The sequence below is a fragment of the Protopterus annectens genome, chromosome 8.part0 (genome assembly GCF_019279795.1).
Source record: "Protopterus annectens isolate FY-2018-M chromosome 8.part0, PAN1.0, whole genome shotgun sequence".
In the NCBI taxonomy this organism is placed as follows: Eukaryota; Metazoa; Chordata; order Ceratodontiformes; family Protopteridae; genus Protopterus; species Protopterus annectens.
In genome coordinates, this window is record NC_056741.1 from 660,723,511 (window position 1) to 660,743,513 (window position 20,003).

A 20,003-nucleotide genomic window follows, 5' to 3' on the forward strand; every position below is an offset into this window, starting at 1 on the left:
AATGTAAACCCATACATCACAAGATGGGTTGCAAACTGGCTAAGTGACAGAACCCACAGGGTCAGAGTTGCTGGAGCCATGTCAGACTCAAAGCCTGTCACAAGTGGTGTCCCACAGGGCTCAGTCCTGGGTCCACTCTTGTTCGGCATCTACTTTTCTGAAGTACAAGCAAACACAGGAGGGTTATGGCTGACAAAGTTTGCAGATGACTGCAAACTGGGCCATAGTCGAAAACACATCTGACACAGATATCCTCCAGAAGGGCCTCACAGAAACAGATAACTGGTGCCAGAGCCATGGCCTGAAGTTAAACGCCAAAAATGCATAGTCATACCCTTCGGGAAAACAAGGTTACCCCTAGCTACCATATAGGTGGCAATCCACTGAGCACAGAAAAGTCATCAGGGATCTGGGGACCCAGGTTGACAGTAGCCTTCGCTTGACACTCATGTTGCTAAAGTAGTTAGGAAAACCTTCTATATCGCCCACCTGATCATGAAGGGGTTCACATCTAGGTCAAGAGTGGTCATCGTCCCCTGTACTCATCACTCATCAGACCTATGACTGAGGACAATGCCCCGCTCGAATGTATCTGACCAGACACCTGCTGCAGCTTGAAAGGCCCCAAAAGTTCCTCACCAAAAGGATAAAGGGTCTCAAAAATATGTGTTATGCTGCCCGACTGAAAGAACTCCAGCTCTATTCAGTCTCATACCGCTTGCTCAGAGGTGACCTGTGCCTGACATATAAGGCCATGTCAAACCCAGATTTGATGAATATGCTTCACCTCAAAAAATCTAGATCCCTCAGAACCACAAGGGTGGGAGACTTAAACCTTGACACGGTTATAAATAGAACGTGCTGGAGGGACAGATTCATCACCCAGAGACTCCCTATGCTGTGGAACAAAATCCCGGTACATGTGAGGCAGAGCACCTCTCTGGCCTTGTTCAAGAGGAATCTTGACCATTGGATGGGAGATCGCAGATATACCCCAGGGATTACTTCAGTGTCACTGCTTGACAGAGGCACAGCAAAATGATAGGCATAGTTTTTATTCAAACTAAAGGGGTGGCGAAAGCCACATAACTATGGGCTAGGCTTATAAATGCCCTTGGGCAGATAGCCTAGTATGAACCTATGAACCTATGAACCTATGTTTATAAATTCAAGAGGTTACAGTGCCAACGATATCACCTCGAAGCTTGCCTTAAGTTTAATGTGATTCCAAGAGGTCTACGTATACTAAATATGCCGACTTATGGCAACGCTTACCCTGACCTTCTGATAAAATGGCAACAGATAAATTTAAGAGCGAGTAAAGCATATATTCAACTCTTGTTGGAATATTTCCAGCCACAGGAGTTTGAACTTAAAACCAAAATAATGGAGCAGCAAAAAGAGCTAGTTGGTCTACATGGAGAAGACGCATCTGATATATTCATGCAAGATATTATTGATCGTGTATTGAAATATGAAAATAAATTGATGGACTACAAGAAAAATAAATTGTCTCGAGATATTAATGATTTTGAGAAACAGAATGTCTTCACTTGGCCTAAATCTAGTTTGTCTCATTCAGAGGAACAAAGTAATATGAAGAGACAGCACATCGCTAACAGACAGGATGGGACACAGTGCCTACGAAGAGATTCGTTGATCGTAACCAACAATGAACAGCAGCCCCTGTCAGAACAGAAAACAGGAAGAGGAATCTTTGAAGGTGAAGTTGCTGCTAACAGTAATAATGATGAGCGTGGCGTGTTGCATGGAGAAACCAACAAATCCCCTAAATTGGCAGGTTCTGTCTACTCAACTTCAATGGAAATACCGGCAGTTACACCAATCACAAACAATGGTGAACATCTATTACGAGGCAATAATGATGTTCGCTGGAAAATACACCTTGATAAACTACATCCACAGGCTTTTCCAGTGGTTCCATTACCGGTACGACCAGAAAGGAAGAGGTCATTGGATCGAGAGAATCAAAGAGGACAGAAGCAAAAAGATGGTCCCAATCCACAGCAGGTGCGTACAATAAAACGGATGTGGAACCAGGAGACTTAGTCTGGAATATTTCCAGACATATATTGACAAAAGATGAATTTAGTTTGCTAAACAAAGGTTTAAACTTTATACCCACTACTAGTGTGGATTGTGCTGATGCCGTTTTGTCCGTTAGAATGTTTTTGCGTACCCTAGCCTTGAAATTGCTTTATCGTGATCAAGATAGCAGTTATCAGAGTTCTTTTAGATCTAAGAGTTCTTATACACCCCATTTACCACCTCATATTGAGGTATTTTTGAGAGCCTTTGTGAATGATGTTTATGATGGTTCTCTTGATGACCATAAGACAGAAGATTCAATTTAACCAAAGGTGAGAGGACAGCGCTATTGCAGTTGCAGAATAATAATCTAATTACTATACGACCATCAGACAAGGGTGGTCCAGTTGTGCTTGATTCTGACTACTGCTTAACAGTGATGAATATGAACTAATACAAGCTCATATGGTTTCTGACATATGTAACAATATATTTTTGAGTTTACAGGAATGTTTTAGAATGGGTATCTTAACTAAAGAACTGTTTTAATATTTCAATGTTGAACATCCTTTGATTCCCAGACTACACGGACTGTCCAAGATTCACAAGAAATTGTTCCAACCTAAATTTAGGCCGATAGTAGCGGGTGCAGGGTGGACTACTGAACCTATGTCGAATTATTTAGATTATGAACTAAAGAAAATTCTATCTAGATATAGTTATGTACTGAAAGACACAGAACACTTCTTAAGAGATTTTTTTCAGTTTACTTCACAGTTAGACCCCTCCGAAAATGTATTATTGGTAACCATGGATGTTGAATCCTTATTCACTTGTATTCCCAATGACCAAGGGATGCATATGACCAAGAAACTTTTAATGGATAATTCCATTAACCCAACCAAAGTAGACTTTTTAGGTATGTTATTGGGACTAGTACTAGACAACAATGTATTTCTATTTGAAGACAGATGTTATAGACAGAGAAAGGGAATTGCAATGGGTACTAGTTGTGCCAATACTTATGCCAATTTAGTCATGGTAGCTTGGGAGCAAGAGTTTCTACTTGGTCATTCTAACATTTTATTTTACAGGCATTTCGTGGATTACCTCTTCCTAGTTTGGCAAGGGGATCAATTTGCACTGATTGATTTTGTTGAATATATTAATACGACTAGTAGATTTTTAAAGTTTAGTTTGGAGTGGTCACCCTTGTCTATAAATTTCTTGGATGTGATCATTTACCTAGAAGATAATCATTGGAAAACCAGGATCTATAGGAAGCCCTGCTATAGACTATCATTTCTCCATCGAGAAAGTATGCACAATTCAAGATTATTTGCCAATATAATATGGGCAAGCTATGTGGGTCTCCAGACTATGTTGTAATGAAACAACGTTAAATGAGGAAATGAAAACCTTCAAACAAGGGTTCCTTTTTAGAGGTTACACTGAACAAGAGGTGGACTTGGCATGTTCCCAAGCCCTAAGTATGAGGCAAGGTAGAGCTAAACCGTTTTTCTCACCTAGTACTGGTGACTACAGGAGAAGCAAGGAACCCTTCAATAGCTTAGCTATAATGCTACCATTCTCTACAAATGTGAGCATGGTAGAAGAATTGATTAATTCAAATTGGCATATATTGTTAATTGATGAGAATACTAGAAAATTAGTTGGTGACCATCCAAAATTTCTATATAGCAATCAACAATGTCTGAAACAAAAATTGTGCTATCGTAATTCTAGTATTAAAGACCAAGAAGTTGATTTAATACACATGGGCACTAAGAAATGTGGCACTTGTAACCAGTGTGCTTTTGTTGATTAATCACGTTTTTTTAGACACCCAGATACTGGGCATCTATGGAAACTCAGGAACGCTGGTAATTGCCTGATCCGCAATGTGGTATATGTGGCCCACTGTCAAATATGTTTTAGTTACTATGTAGGTAAGACCAATAGGTCTCTACGTGAGAGGATAAGAGACCATCTGTATTGCACTGCTAGAGGTGATGACTATAGCACCCTTGCTAAACATACACTGAGTATGGGTGATAAACATGTTTTTTTGTTTCATATTTTACATATACAATATGAAAATCAGAGAAAAGGGAACATTTCCATAGAAACAGAGGAATCTGAGGTAAAATGGATTCTCAGACTAGGTGCACATAGGAGGAGGGGTCTGAATGATAAAATTTCTCTTAAACCTATGTTAAAACTAATGAAACTTAGATAAAGACTTAGATAAAGTTTTAGTATTTAACTATATTATATATATACTTCATGTATTTATAATTTTTGCTATTTATATATTCAGAGAACTGCATGAAGTTGAACTGTTTTTTAAGCTGTCTCTAAGATTTTATTGGTTAATTATAATTAATTGAACAATGAGATATCCTATATAATGAGCTGCTTGAGCATTCACTTGTAACATCTGATGAAGCGGAGTGTTTTATCTGTGAAAACGCTCACGTTTTGTGTTTTTTACATAATAAATCGAAGTTTTTATGTTTGGATTTTATTACTTGAACCTTCTTTAGTGGACTATCATCTTCTTCCGTGTCTGTGATCTTTGTGATTGGGGTGTTTTTGATATATATATATATATATATATCTATATATATATATATATATATATATATATATATATATATATATATATATATATATATATACATACATATAGGTTCATAGGTTCATAGGTGTGCCTTGGAGCCTTAATAAGCCTAACCCATAGGATTATCCTGGCATCGTGCCACCCAACCTTAGTTTCTAGTGCCTCTGTTGAGCATAGCCACTGGAATGATCCCCAGGGTGAATTTTCTATTTCCCATCTCTCATCAAGATTTCTCTTGAAGAGGGCCAGTGAGGTGCTCTGTTTGACATGTATGGGAAGTCTATTCCATAGCATGGGCAGTCTCTGTGTTATGAAGCTGTCCCTTCAGCATGTTCTGTTGATTGCGGTAATGAGGTTGAGGTCTCTGGAGGGTGTGGTGCGGAGAGTTTGGGATTTCTTTAGATGTAGCATTTCTAACAGAGCTGGGTCAGACATGGCTTTGTAAGTCAAACAGAGATCTCCTCTAGGTAGGCGATATGAGACAGAGAATTGTTGGAGTTTTTTGAGTCAGTCCATATAGGACAAGTGTTTAAGTCCTAGGATACTCTTTGTGAGGTACTTTTGCAGCCTCTCCAGTTGTTGCAGGTGTCTAGTGAGGTACTTGGCAAATGGGACATTGTACTTGATGATTGGCCTAATGAGGGAAGAATAGAGGAAGACAATGACCTCTTTCTTGCTTGATGCAAAACCCTTAGTAATGAGATGTGCCACATAGAAGAACTTTCTGATCACAGTGGCAAAGTGGTTGTCAAAAGTGAGATTGCTGTCAACCTGTGTTACCAGTTCTCTTATAATACCTTCTGTGTTAAGTGGACTACCATAAATGTGGTAATTCAAGGGAACCAGGTTTTTTCCAAGGGGGATGATGACACATTTTTTTTGGCATTGAGCTTAAGGCCATAGTTCTGACACCAGTCATTGGTGTCATTGATGCCTTTCTGTAGGATGTCAGCATCACTTGGGGAGTTAATAATAGCTCCCAACTTGCAATTGTCTGTAAACTTTGTCAGCCCAAGTCCCTTTGTTTTGGCCTGGACTTCAGAGAAGTAGATACCAAGCAGAAGAGGACCCAGGACCGAACCCTGTGGGACTCCACTCTTGACTGGATGGCAGTCTGATTTTGAGTCAGCTACTTTCTCACTGTGGGTTATATCTGTGAGCCAATTTGCAACCCGCCTAGTGATATAACAGTTGATGCCTAGCTTAGTGAGTTTTTCTATGATTCTTGAGTGGGGAATGGTATCAAAGGCTTTGGCCAGATCAAGGTAGGCTGTATGAACCACCTTGCCTTCATCCAAAGCCCTGGTGACTGATTCAAAGAAGTCAACCAAGTTGAGCAGGTATGATCTACCCTTCACAAAACCAAACTGTAGGATGTAGTGTTTAGAGATTCCCTATATCCTTGCTTATGAGGTCCATGATGATGTGTTCCATAGCTTTGCATATCAGAATAATCAGGCTAATTGGGCGATAATTCTCGGGGTCTGTAGTCGCTCCTCCTTTGTGGAGAGGGATAACTGTAGCAGTGTGCCATTCAGTAGGGACAAAGCCTGAGGCTGTGATTGAACAGGGCACACAGGTGAGTTGCCAGTTCACTCTGTAGTTCATGTAGAACAGAGCTAGGGATATTGTCAGGTCCCACAGAAGCTGCATTCTTAGCCTTGGATAGTGCTGTTTTAACCTGTGCACAGTAATTCTGGGTAACTGGCAATCTACTGTTATTGTGATTTGTCCTTTGGGGGGGGGGGTAAAGTTAGCACTGAATCTGTCGGCCAGTATATTGGCAATATCTGTTGGCTCGGTATAGGATATGTTACTTATATATGCTATATGTTACCTATATATATATATATATATATATATATATATATATATATATATATATATATGAAGAACAAAGCCGAATAAGACTAGGAAGAAATAAACTTATACTACTGAAAATTTCCGAACTGTTAAAAATATAAAAAAAAAAAGCAATGAATAGACGCTGAGCCAGAACTGTTAGTTGCTGAGCGCTTTCATTTGCTTTATTGATAATCGAATTTCACTTTCGATCTGATGAATTCCACATTTTGCTCTGATGAAGTTCGATTATCAATAAAGCGAACGAAAAAGCTCAGCAACTAACAGTTCTGGCTCAGTGTCTATTCATTGTTTTTTTTTGTTTTTGTTTTTAACAATTTGGAAGTTTTCAGTAGTATATATATATATATATATATATATATATATATATATATATATATATATATAAAATATATATTTATATATATATATATATGTACATAGCTCTCTGTATCCACAGACATATTTTGACATCTCAGTTATTTATGCAGATGAGGCATCAGATATAGGCTCAAGTTAGCTAAGCGTAGGAGCATGCCCGGTGTGACTGTCAGTACTTACAAGGTGACTCCAAGCCAGACCTACCTGTACTCCAGTCTGGGATTTTGTGTACTGCAACCAATTGGCTGCTGCACCTCTTTCAACAGTCCAGAACCTCCCTGATATTTTCTCCAATGGATTCCCTGGCTGTGTGCTGACAGTAATATATAACTCATATCTATCAACTGTACAGATTGAAATAGACTGTACAGAGTTTTGCATCATATGTATGGTATATTTTACATAGCATTGCGATTTTCTGGTACATTAGTGGCAAGTCATTATAGATTGATGTTAGGAAATGACAACAGACATTTGAGTTACTGACTCCATACACATCAGGAAACTCCTGCTAATGTATGACCTTTTGTTCTCTGAACTTTCTTCATTTGTCTGACCAGCAGTTAATCCTTCTCCTTATATTTGGGGCTTTGACTCACTACTGTTCATGGCTTTATTCAACTTTCCTGCTGTAATTGGTTTTAGGCATGATGTCACTGGGGTACATGATGTAACACCACACACAAGGTGACAGTCTTTACACTTCTCACTCTAAATGTTTTTGCAGGATGTCCAGCATTATGCCCCATATGTCTGCTCTATTCCTCATACAGTTGTGTACTTAAAGGAGCCCACTGAATTGTAAGTACTGACACAGTTAATGATGACCTTTACATTCTGCTGCTATTCTGACCTTTTGGAACCTGCTCTTATACTATCCACCTTCTAGGTTACTCAGAGCATGTATAATATTTGTAGATTTTTGCCTTTTGTCACTCCATTCTCTCTGGCTTTATCCAGCTTTCTTGCAGTAACAGATTGTTGCATATTGATAGTCTGTGGGAATCCTACAATAAGAGTACCTCACATGCAAAAGTTGTAGGCACAGCCAGCTTTGAACCATGAACACCATTGAATATTATAATATATTTATTTTATTTTTTTTTTTTACATTTGTTGACCAGGAATGTTTGAGCTGAAGCCTTTTTTCAGCAGAGGCCCAGGGAGAAAAGCTCCAGTTTTTACAGTTAATATTATTATTTTATGCAATATTATAAGAAGTAATGATACATGTCAAACAACTATATAGCAGCAAAATTACTTAGTTAAACAACATTTTACAAGTTATGCAGGATCCCAATCAGAAGCCATAAAGAATTTAAACCATTTTTTTATACTGCAGTTAATAGTATGGGATAGTAGTAGCTATACTTAGCCCACTGGGCCACACCAGCCACCAGAAAGTGAGGTGTAATTCCTCACACTATCAATAGCAGACAGACGTACACTTTGACCCCTGCATATTGTGGGAAAAAAAGTAGCCAGTTTGTTTGAGACAGCCCTGGGATTTTGTGGTCTGCTGATATATCCTTGCACACATACTGTTACTGTAGTTGTTTGGGACACTGATGTTTGGGGGTAAGAGACTCTAGCATTGACACTCATGCATCTGTCCTATGTCTGTCTGGCATTTCCCTCATATAGTGCAGTGGGCTTTTCTGCTTTGAGGCCTAATGCAGATTATGGGGCAGTCAGTACTGGCCAGAGCACCTGTTATCCCACATAGCTGTTAGCTCTCTGCAAGTAGCCTGGTAGCCCACTCTATTCCCTTGCATACATGCAGCAGGTCCATACATATACTACCCTAGTCTAGTACCCCGCACATTTGTTGTAAAGGAGAGTGACTTACCTTGAGAATGCAGCAGTTGAGATATATGTGTTTCAGGGCTGACTCTGTCTGATGCAAACAGTACATAGCCTATACATGGTAAGGTACAGATTGTGTGGTGTGGCTGGCATCCTTTTTACTATATATGTGAGTTGGAGTAAGGTGTCAGTCCCTAGGATCCTAGGTTGTCAGTGCATGTGCTAGGTGTCACCTCTTTGCCAAGGCCAGGTCATACTGGTCATGCCTACTTCTGCCTACAGGGACAGCCTCACCTATGATTTCCCCCTCTGGATGTGTCTGTGGGGACCTTGACACTGTTGGGGGGCTTTTTGTCCCTTCCCTGTGATGATCCTGCTGCAGCTGTTTTTGCAGGATCATATTATGCATCAAGGCACATACTGTGAACATCTGTGCACATGTGGCTGGAGAGTCCTGCAGGGCTCCACCAGATACATTGAGGTACTGGATCTGTGACTTGATCAGCCCAAACACACACTCTATGATGTTCCTAGTTTGTGCATGTGCCTCATTATTTCATTCTTTGGTAGGTACGTGTGCATTTCTGATGAGTGTCATCATACACAATTGCAGTGCGCAGCCAGCATTCCCCCAGTAGATGACCATACAGGATGTCCCCTGGCAAACATCTGGTATAGCTGTGATGCATGCCAGATATGGGAATCATGATAATTGCTAGGGCTGCCAGCACACACATTCATGACAATGCCCTGGGCATTGCACACAACCTAGCAGTTGATGGTGTGATACCTCTTGCGGTTGACATAGACTCTACCCTCCTCACTGGGCGGAGCTTTGATGAGTGCAGTCTATGACACCCAGTACCTCAGGGTAGTGCGCTACATAGTAGAAGAGATGCATACTGCTGGCCCTCTCTATTGGGTGCAGGGTAAATAAATGTGCTCATTGGCTTATATTTGCATGGCAGCCAGGAACTGGTGGAGTACCCTGGATGTTGATACTTGTGAGACCCCATCATGCCCCAGATAGTCTTTGAAAAGCAGCCATAGCTAGTATTCTAAGGGCTACACATACCTTTGTTTCCACTGGGATGGGTTCCCTTCTGTTGGCTCTGGATCTGAGATGAGGGTGGCAGAGCTCTGTGAGTTCTTGTAGTATGTCCCTGTCCACCCTGTAATGCTCTACAATCTCCAGCTCATGTAACTCCTGAAAGGTTACCCTGGGCCTGAACACTCTTCTCCTTCTCAGTCTAGGCCTATTGTCAGCAGCAGCATTCGCACTGACCTCAGCATGTAGCACATACAGATGTAGCAGAACAGCAGCAGCCCCTAGAATACTCTCAGTTAAAATTCCCAAGTCTGTACTCCAATGTTGCAGAGTATGGGGGGAAAATCAGATTGTAGGGTGTATGCATACTTTATAGTGCTGTGCTGCAGATGCAGCCTGTGTGATTGGGTAAATATGATGCATTCCACCTGCCAGGTACATCATTGAGGGGTTTCAATGGCCCAGTGTAAGTGGAACAAGGGTTATCAATAATTTATACATGATTGGTTTTCACAGGCACTTTCCTTTTTTTTTAACTGCCTTCCCTGCTAAGCACTGTGTTGCAGTGCACAAACTCATGCCACTGGTCTAAGCAATGCTCCGGAGTCAGTAGACACAGCCCCATGGACGGGCATGCTCAGCACAGCAGCGTGCTGCACAAATACTCTCAAACCAGCTAAAACATGCAGCCTGAAGCTAAGCAAAAATTAGCAGCAGTGGAGACACATCCCTGCTTAACTGAGTGGTGTGCCATGCAAATGGGCACCGATCAGCTCCAGTGTGCTTAAATATATAGTGACACACCCTCTTTTGATGCCAGCTACCTCTCCTGTGGACACCAACACTGTTCTGGGTCTGCACAGATTTTATCTTCGGGCACGGTAACCCATTTTTCCTATTCAGTAACCACAGCTCATTTGCATACAGATCTGTGCACATAACTTGGATACTACAATATTCCAGGGCCCTCCTCATTAGCAGCCACAGAAATTTACCATTGTACATACACCCTGCAAGACCCTATAATGTATTTTTGTCACATATTTATTATTTTTGTTTTTTAAACTTTTATGTTTTTTTTTTTTTTTTTGCATAATGGCATGTTTGCATGCTGCTGCACGCTGTGCAAACATAATATGGGTATTAAAAATAATTATTTTTAAATTTTTGTCCCATTACATTCAGGACACACAGGGCATAATTTTGCACATACCTGAGTGTAATACGCTTTTTCTGATATTCTAACTGGACTTTCACAGCCCCTGTTCAGTTTTTAATTTCTTGTTCACATAAAGTTTCTGTTTACACTTTTGACACCAACATGAGATCTGCATGACTGCCTATCTGCTTGCTGGATCACTCTACTACCTCATTTACATGGAATTCAATTGCCTATGATGTGATTTGCATGCCTTGGACTCTTCCATATTGACATGCTCATGCATGCCCCTCAGCTCTGTTTACTGGATCTCATGGCTGCTTACTTCTGTGTAAGCTTCCTGGCACTATGCCTACATGAAAAATCAATCTGTGTAGGCTTTATCGATTTCCCCCTTTGATTTAAACTGATTTTTGTAAATCATTTGTTAAGCATGAAGCATTCTTCTTGTTTTCCTGCCCCACTAATACAACACCTTTTGGGGTCAACCAATCTTCACTCCAAACTATACACTAGGACAGGAAGAGCAAATTGGTTTATAGCTTGGACTTTGTTCCTAGATGTCAGTGCTGTTTTCAGTATTAACTTTAGTCTTCTAAAATATTCCTTGCTAAGTTTTATTCACATTTATTTGTGATTTCATCAATTCCCAAATATTGATACACTCCCTCTTGCTCAAATGGTTTTATATCACATTCCTGTTCCAGGTTGTTTTCTTGGTGCTGCAGCTTTCCTGCTTTAAAGGTTGCTTTTACACATTTATCTAGACCAAATGACATGCTTATATCATCTGAAAAAGTTTTGACCACTCACAGTTGTGCTTTCAGTTCCTCATCTAATGAACTATGCAGTTTTAAATTATCTACAAAAAGAAGTTGAGAAGTCTTTATACTTTGTTGTTTTCTAGAAGCCAGATTCTAGCCATGACCTAATCTGTTAGGTAGACAGCTTAATGGGTTAAAGGCAAAACAAATGAGCAGCAATGACAAAGAGTCACCCTGGAAAATCCCTCATTGAATTGTATCCCTGGAATAATAATTTGCCTTTTATCATGGCTTAACTGCAAAGTAGTTTGTCATTGTTTCATAGTTTCTGTAATGTAATCAATCAGTGTAGGGTGTATCTTGCACACCATTAAACAGACTTTTATCCATGAATGTGGGATATTGTCAAATGCTTTTTTGTAGTCAATCCACGCCATATTTAGAGTCTTCCCATTCAGACTATATTTAACAGCAAGTGTCCTTTTTTCCATAAGAATTTCTTTCGCTACCCTTTTGTTCTATTTCCCTGATTGAGTTTTCTTCTAAATGACTATAAACTCTGTTGGCATCAGTTCAAGTGTATAGTTTATACATCATTGAAGGCAAGTTATTGGTCTATGGTATTTTGGATAGATTGCAATTCACTCTTAAGTAGGAGTTTTGTTTTCCCTGTTGTTAACCAGGTTGGTGTCTGGAGTATGCATATAAATACTTCTTACTCATGACTAAATTTTTATGTGAAAATGTTAATACTTTTATCCAGAAGTTAGGTACTGTATCTGGGCCTGGGATTTTCCAGTTAGGAGATTTTCTTAATGTTGTTTGAATCCCTGTGGCCGTTACTTCCTCCCATTTCATATCCAGCACATTTGAACTTCTTATTCTTTCTTTTACTTCTTCTATCCATTCAGCATCTTTATGTTCCACAGGATCTTCATAGATATTTCTCCAAAATGTATCTAGTTCTTTTTCGGTGGTGTTTCAATACCTTTTGTCTTGTTTCCCAGTTCTGTATAAAACTTTTTAAGGTCATAAAAATTGTTTATTTTGTACTTTTCCTTTATATTTATCTACATATCTTCTAAGTTTTTCTGCCTAAGCTGATATTTTTAATCTATTACTTGCAATAGTGCATGAGAGATCCCACTCTTTTCTGATACTGCATATTGGTTTTATCACGTCTATCTTTCTGAGTATTTTTGTTGATCTGTTCCCTGTTCTATACTCAGTGACACTTTTTGCCTTAATTGCCTTATAGTTTTCTCTATTCGATATTTCCATGATAGCATTTGACTTATCCCCTTCCTTTCCAATACTACCCTGTGTTTTTGTGCTAAGACTTTTGGCAGAATTCATTAAAGCCTACACAGACGTTTTTTCCATTCAGGCATAGTGGCATGGTATTTACAAAGGAGTAAGCAGATGTGCGATCCAATAAACAGTGCTGAGGGACATGCATGAGAGTGCAAACATGGACATGTCTGTGATATGCAAATCACCTCATAAGCAGGTGAAGTGCATGCAAATGAGGGTGGTACAGTGATCCAGCAAGCAGAAAGGCAGTCCTGCCGATCCTGTGTTGGTGTCTGTGATAACACAGAAAAATTCAGTGTACAGGATGTAAAACTGACACCAGGGGCTGTAAAAGTGCAATTACAGTGGCAGGGCCTAGAACTATATAGTTTTCATGTTATGTGCACAGATCCCTGTGCAAATGAACTGGGGTTACTGAATAGCACTAATGGGTATCCATGTCTTCAGATCCCATCTGAGTAGGCACAGAACCTTGCTGGTGTCCACAGAAGAAATAAATGACATCAAAGGGGGTGTGCCTGAAGGCTTGTAAGCTCATTGGAGCTCAATGGCACCAGTTTGTTTGACTCAGCACTCTTTTGAGCAGTGGGGGTGAGTACAGTGGCAGCTAAGCTTTGTTTTTCTCCAGGGCACATATTTTATTGTATTTGCTGATGTTGGCATGGTGCTCCACAGTGCTGACTGTGACCTTGCATGGGGAGTGTCTAGTGACTGCTGAGCATTGTTTACCTTTGCGGCATGGCACCACTGAGTAAGGAAGGCTGTCAAAAAAAAAAGTAGCTGGGAAAGCAATGATATATTAATTATTGCTGACCCTTGTTTCACTTAAACTAGGGCCATTTAAAACCCTTAGTAATGTACTTGGCAGGTGGAATGCATCCTAAGTAGTCAATCACACGGGCTGCACCTACATCAGAGCACAAATAGGATGCATACACCCTACAATCTTATTTTCCCCATACTCTGCACATTTGGAGTACAGACTTAGGAATTTTAACTGAGATAATGTTAGGGTCTGCTACTGCTCTACTACATCTGTATGCGCTAGATGAGGTCAGTGTGAATGCTGCTGCTGCCAATAGGCCTAGACTGAGAAGGAGAAGAGTGTTCAGGCTCAGGGTAACCTTCTAGGAGCTACATGAGCTGGTGATTGTAGAGTGCTACAGGGTGGACAGGAACATACAACAAAAACTCACTGAGTTCTGCTGCCCTCAACTCAGACACAGAGCCAACAGAAGGGAACCCATCCCAGTTGAAACTAAGGTATGTGTAGCCCTTAGGATACTAGCTACAAGTACTTTCCAAAGATCAACTGGGGACATGATGGGGGTCTCACAGGCAACAGCATCCAGGGTACTCCACCATTTCCTGGATGCCATGCTACCACTTGCCAGTGAGCACATTTATTTACCTCACACCCCTGCGGAGATGGTCAGAAGTATGTGACTCTTTGGGTGCCATAGATTGCACTCATGTATATATCAAGGCACCAGCCAATAAAGAGGGTAGAGTCTACATCAGCTGCAAGGGGTATCACTCCATCAGCACACAGGTTATGTGCAATGCTCATGGTATTATCATGAATGTGTGTGCCAGCAGCTCTGGCATTTGCCATGACTCCCATATCTAGCATGCATCACACTGTACCAGATGTTTTCTATGGGTGACATCCTGTATGGCCACTTACTGGGGTATGTTAGCTATGCACTGAAACTGTGGATGATGACTCCCATCAGAAATGCACGCACACCTACTAAAGAACGCCATAATGAGGCACATGCACAAACTAGGAACATCATAGAGCATGTGTTTGAGCTGTTAAAGTTATGGTTCCAGTGGCTCGATATATCTGGTGGAGCCATGCAGCACTCTCCAGCCACATGTGCACAGATGTTCATAGTATGTGCTATGCAACACAATATGATCCTGTTGAAACAGCTGCAGCAGGATCAGCAAAAGGAAGGGATACACAGCTCCCCACCATTGCCTAGGACCCCAAAACTGCATCCACAGGAGGACTCAGAGGAGGATACCCCTGTGGTTGCTTCTGTAGGCAGATGTAGGCATGCCCAGTATGCCCACACCTTAGCCAAGAGACAATGCATAGCACATGCACTGACAACATAGGGCCCTAGGGAGTGACACCTTACTCTGATTCTCACACATATAGGAAGAATGATGCCAGCCAGCCCACACAACCTGTACCTAACCATGTATTGGCCATGTACAGCATGCATCAGACATAGGCAGCACACAAACTACAGGTCTGTCAACTGCTGTAGTCCCAACGTAAGTCACTCTCCTATACACCACTTGTATGGGTTGCCAGACTATGATAGCATATGTATGGACCTGCCACATGTATGCAATGGAATATAGTGGGCTCCTGGGCTACTTGCAAAGTTCTGACAGTCACTTGGGTCAACAGGTACTCTGTCCAATAATATGTGTCCCATAGATATGTTCATAGATTAGTACTAGGCTAACTACCCTTGTGGGCCTTTTCAAGCTTAGCCAATTACCCCATGTGAGAATCAAACCCTGCACTTTGTGTCTATAAGGTAAACACCTTAACTGTTATGCCATCCTCCCACCCCTCTTTTATAGGTTCAATAACCAGTCCTTGCATGTCTTGAACCCTGGACCCTGCACAACATAGCCATAACAAGTTGCCACTAAGCATGTTGCAACAGGTCAGATCAGCTGCAGGATATTAAGACCATCACTTAAATGTGTCAGTAGTTGCAACAATTCAGTGTCTGCATTTTACGGTATATTACAGAAAACCCCAACTGTATAAGGATCAGAGCAGATATATGGGGCAAAATGCTGGACATTCTGCAAAAACATGTACAGGGAGAGGTATGCAGACTGTCATCCTGTGTGTGGTGTTACAGCATGTACCCCGTCACATAATCCTCTCAACTTCTTAGAGCAACAAATCTGGCCAAAGCCACAAATAAAAGTAGGACAAAGGCCCAAAAATAGGGACAAGTTTTAAACATTGCATTTACAATCATAGAAAATTGATATAAAAACAGGTCTTGCATTAGCATGAGTATTCTGAAGTGTATGCAGTCTGAATATACAGGCAGCTACATACACATATCTGTCTCTCCTTATCCTCCTCACACATGATTAACATATCTATCAGTATGTGGCACACACACACACACACACACACACACACACACATATATATATATATATATATATATATATATATATATATATATATATATATTTAAAGTACAATGGAATACAGACTCTCCACATATATCTACATAGCACATTTACATAATACACACACAGCAACAGTTAAGGTGACATCCCTGTTATGCACACACACACACACACACACACACACACACAAGTATATATGTATATATATATATATATATATATATATATATATATATATATATATATATATATATATATATATATATATATATATATATGTGTGTGTGTGTGTGTGGGGGGGGGTACATGTGTCCCCACATACCCTCAGAATGCTGGAGTTATCTGCACTTACACATCACAACAGTTGTCTAATACAACCAGACCAAGGACACAACAGTACATAATCCACTCACGCACAGACCCCTCTGCCTGTGGATTGTCACCCATAGACAGACACAGGTGAGCAGGTGGTTTAATGTACACTGGAGTCAAAGCATGCCTTGGACAGGCCATATTGTCCCTGGCCACATTTCCACTTATCAAACTGCAACCAGCCACAGATGCCATGCTGGTAACTGTACACACATAGCAGGGATATTAATAGGTATCCTACTCCTAGGACACTAGATACAATAACAGTATAAAGCAGTATCCCTCTGCAGGTGACACATGGTGTGCAATGCAAGGCTACTTTGCATACTACACAAGTACTTTCCCTGCATCCACATATACAGCCGACATAACCTGTGGCACGTGCAATGAGTACTCTGAGGTATAGTCTGTAATAGTTGATAGGTAAGGGTCTAATCTCACATCAGCCAACTGTGTGTGTGTGTGTGTGTGTGTGTGTGTGTGTGTGTGTGTGTGTGTGTGTGTGTGTACATATATCCCTGTGTAGCACTACAGACATGCCCATCTGGCTTATGTTTGTGCAATGGTTATTCATTTTATGTTCCTATGACTAGCTGCTGGTCTGAACATTGGCCTTCTTACAAGGCCTGCTGATGCCATCCACCTTAAGAGCACTGGCTGACAGTCTAATACCAGGCCAGTTCAGTGGCATATGCAATAAGTACTGCAAGCTAGAGTGTCTACTACTAGATAGGTAGGGTTCTAATCTAACTGCATCCAACATATGTGCAAAAACTATAGTGTGTATGACTAGATAGGTAGGGGTTCTAATCTCAGTACGTCCAACTTGTGCGTGGAAATAAATCCCCTTGCAGTGCTGGAGATATGCCCACCTGGCCAATTTCTATACAATGTTAATGCATTTTATTGCCCTGTGACTAGCTGCTGACCTCTAAATTGCCCCCCTTTAAAAGGCTTACTGATGTAATCTACCTTAAGAGTGCCAGCTGAGAATCCAATGTCAGATAACCTCCATGGCATATGCAATAAATATTGCAAGCTGTAGGGTATAATATTAGATAAGTAGTGGTTCTAAGCTGACATAAGCCAACTCTGTGTGTGAGTGTGTACATATGTTCCCTGACAGCACTTTGGATATGCCCATGTGGCCTGTCTCTGAACAATGATTATTCATTTTATGGCCTATGACTAGCTGCTGGCCTCTAAATTGTCCCCCCTTTCATAAGGCCTGCTGATGTCATCCAACTTAAGAGTGCCAGCTAAGAGCATAACATCAGATAAACTCTGTGGTGCATGCGATAAATGCTGTAAGCTGTAGTGTGTTATACTCAAGAGGTAGGGGTTCTAATCTGATATCAGCCAACTATGTGATTGTGTACATAAGTCCCCTTGCAGCATTGGGGACATGCCCATGTGACCTATCTTTGTACAATGGTTATGTATTTTATGGCCCTGTGACTAGCAGATGACCCTAAAATTGCCCCTCCTAGTAATGCATATCTGACATCAGCCACCTGTCTGACCTGGACACAGGATATTTGTACATGTGTCAACTCCACCACCACACCTTGTTGATTTGTATTTTCAGAAAACCCAGATGACAGGTAACAAGGGTAGCAGATCTTAATACAAAGCATGACTGCATGAGTACACTGACTGCCACCATTGTCTGTGATAATCTGTTCTACACATATGCACCTAGGGAGCTATGCATGTATACTGCAGTACCTTGTTGTCATATATCTGCTGTGCTGCCATGCAATTCTGTGCCACTGTATTGATGCCATGTGTCAATGGTTTCTGTCCTCAGAACCCTGCAACAGACACATATACAGGTCTGTGACACACCTGTCATTCTGTAACACTTCCATTAGTAAATCATAAAACATTTGTCTTCTTCTTTCGACTTTTCCCAGTAAAGGTTCACCACAGTGGGACAACGATCTACAGAATGATTGGCAGTGGAATTTTACAGTCTTGAGTTGCCAGCCTGATGCCCTACTGTTCATAGAAGGCACACACACTCACGCCTAGGGCCAATTTAGAGTGTCCAATCCACCTACAGCATGTCTTTGAGATGTGGGAGGAAACCAGAGCACCTGGAGGAAACCCACACAACCACAGGGAGGGCATGCAGATTCTGCACAGGAGGCACCCCAGCTGTGAATCAAACCAGAGAAATTCTTGCTGTTAGGTGGCAATGCTAACCACTGCACCACTGTAGCCACCCCACAACATCAGGCAGGCAATATAGGATACACAAAGTTTGATGTATAGTCCTGCAACATGCCAACATGCAGTACCTGGTGTGAGGGTGTGGTTTGGGGGTGCTGGAGGCCTAGGCTGTCCCAAACTTCTGACAGCATATGTGTGACTCAGGAAGGGGTGCGGGTTAGATGGGTCAGAGAGAGGTGCTGTGCATGTCTGTAGGTGAGCTGCATGTGGCAGTGGTGTTTGACTGTGTGCATGTACACAAGCAAGCCCTGTGCTAGCCCTACATGTGATTATGGCGGACAGCTGTGGACCATACATGTTAGAGCAACAGATCACTGTCCCTGGCCACAAACATGGTAAATGAGTCTGCCAGGAGTAGCATTGGCACCACTATCGCCAAGGTTGATGCGCTGCTAGTACCTGACAGTGACTGCTGTCTGTTGGGGTTCTGTCCTCCATGGGACTGCCCAGGACCACATGCCCATGGCCTGCCAAGTCATGGTATGGGCAACGCACTTCTCTCCACAGTGCTGCAGGTACTGCCACTATGGGAGCATGACTGTACATGGCCACATAAACTCTAAGCAGATGACGTTGCTGACCTACATACACGTGTCAAACGCCCAACTCCAACAAGATATTCCAACACAGACAATGTGCAGTCTAAGATAGACACTGTCTTGGCTCACTGTACACTGCATCAGTCAACTGATCCAGAGTGTTCCCAGTACAGTGGAGGCAGTTATGGATGTCAGACTGTGCTGCCTCCATAATGTTAAGCTTACATCTGTCTGGCCCTGATATGCTATTTGCAGCCAAAACAGCTGAAGTGCACTATCAAATGCCAATGACATGCCGCCAAAGTACATTATGTAAGATCTTTATGTAGTCCTGGGCCCCTTCCTTAGTTGTTCAGAAGGACATTACTGAGGCATGGAGACCACTGCATCACAGTGAGTAGGTATCATAATTGCCAACAGTGCAGATTTCTGCAGTATGTCCACAGTTCTGCCTAATATGTGAGGTCAGTGTCCCATGACATTGTAGTAATTTGTCAAATCACTGGCAAATCATTGTGGGTTGCCATCAGTAATTACACGCACATTGAAGTGTCAGACCTCATACCTGTCAGAATATGCATACCAGTGAAACAGCTGGCATTCAGTCACCAGACTATCTTTGTAAGTGCACACTGTAAAACATGTCCCTAAGTCTGGGCCTTTGTCACCACATAATGTATGGCTATGT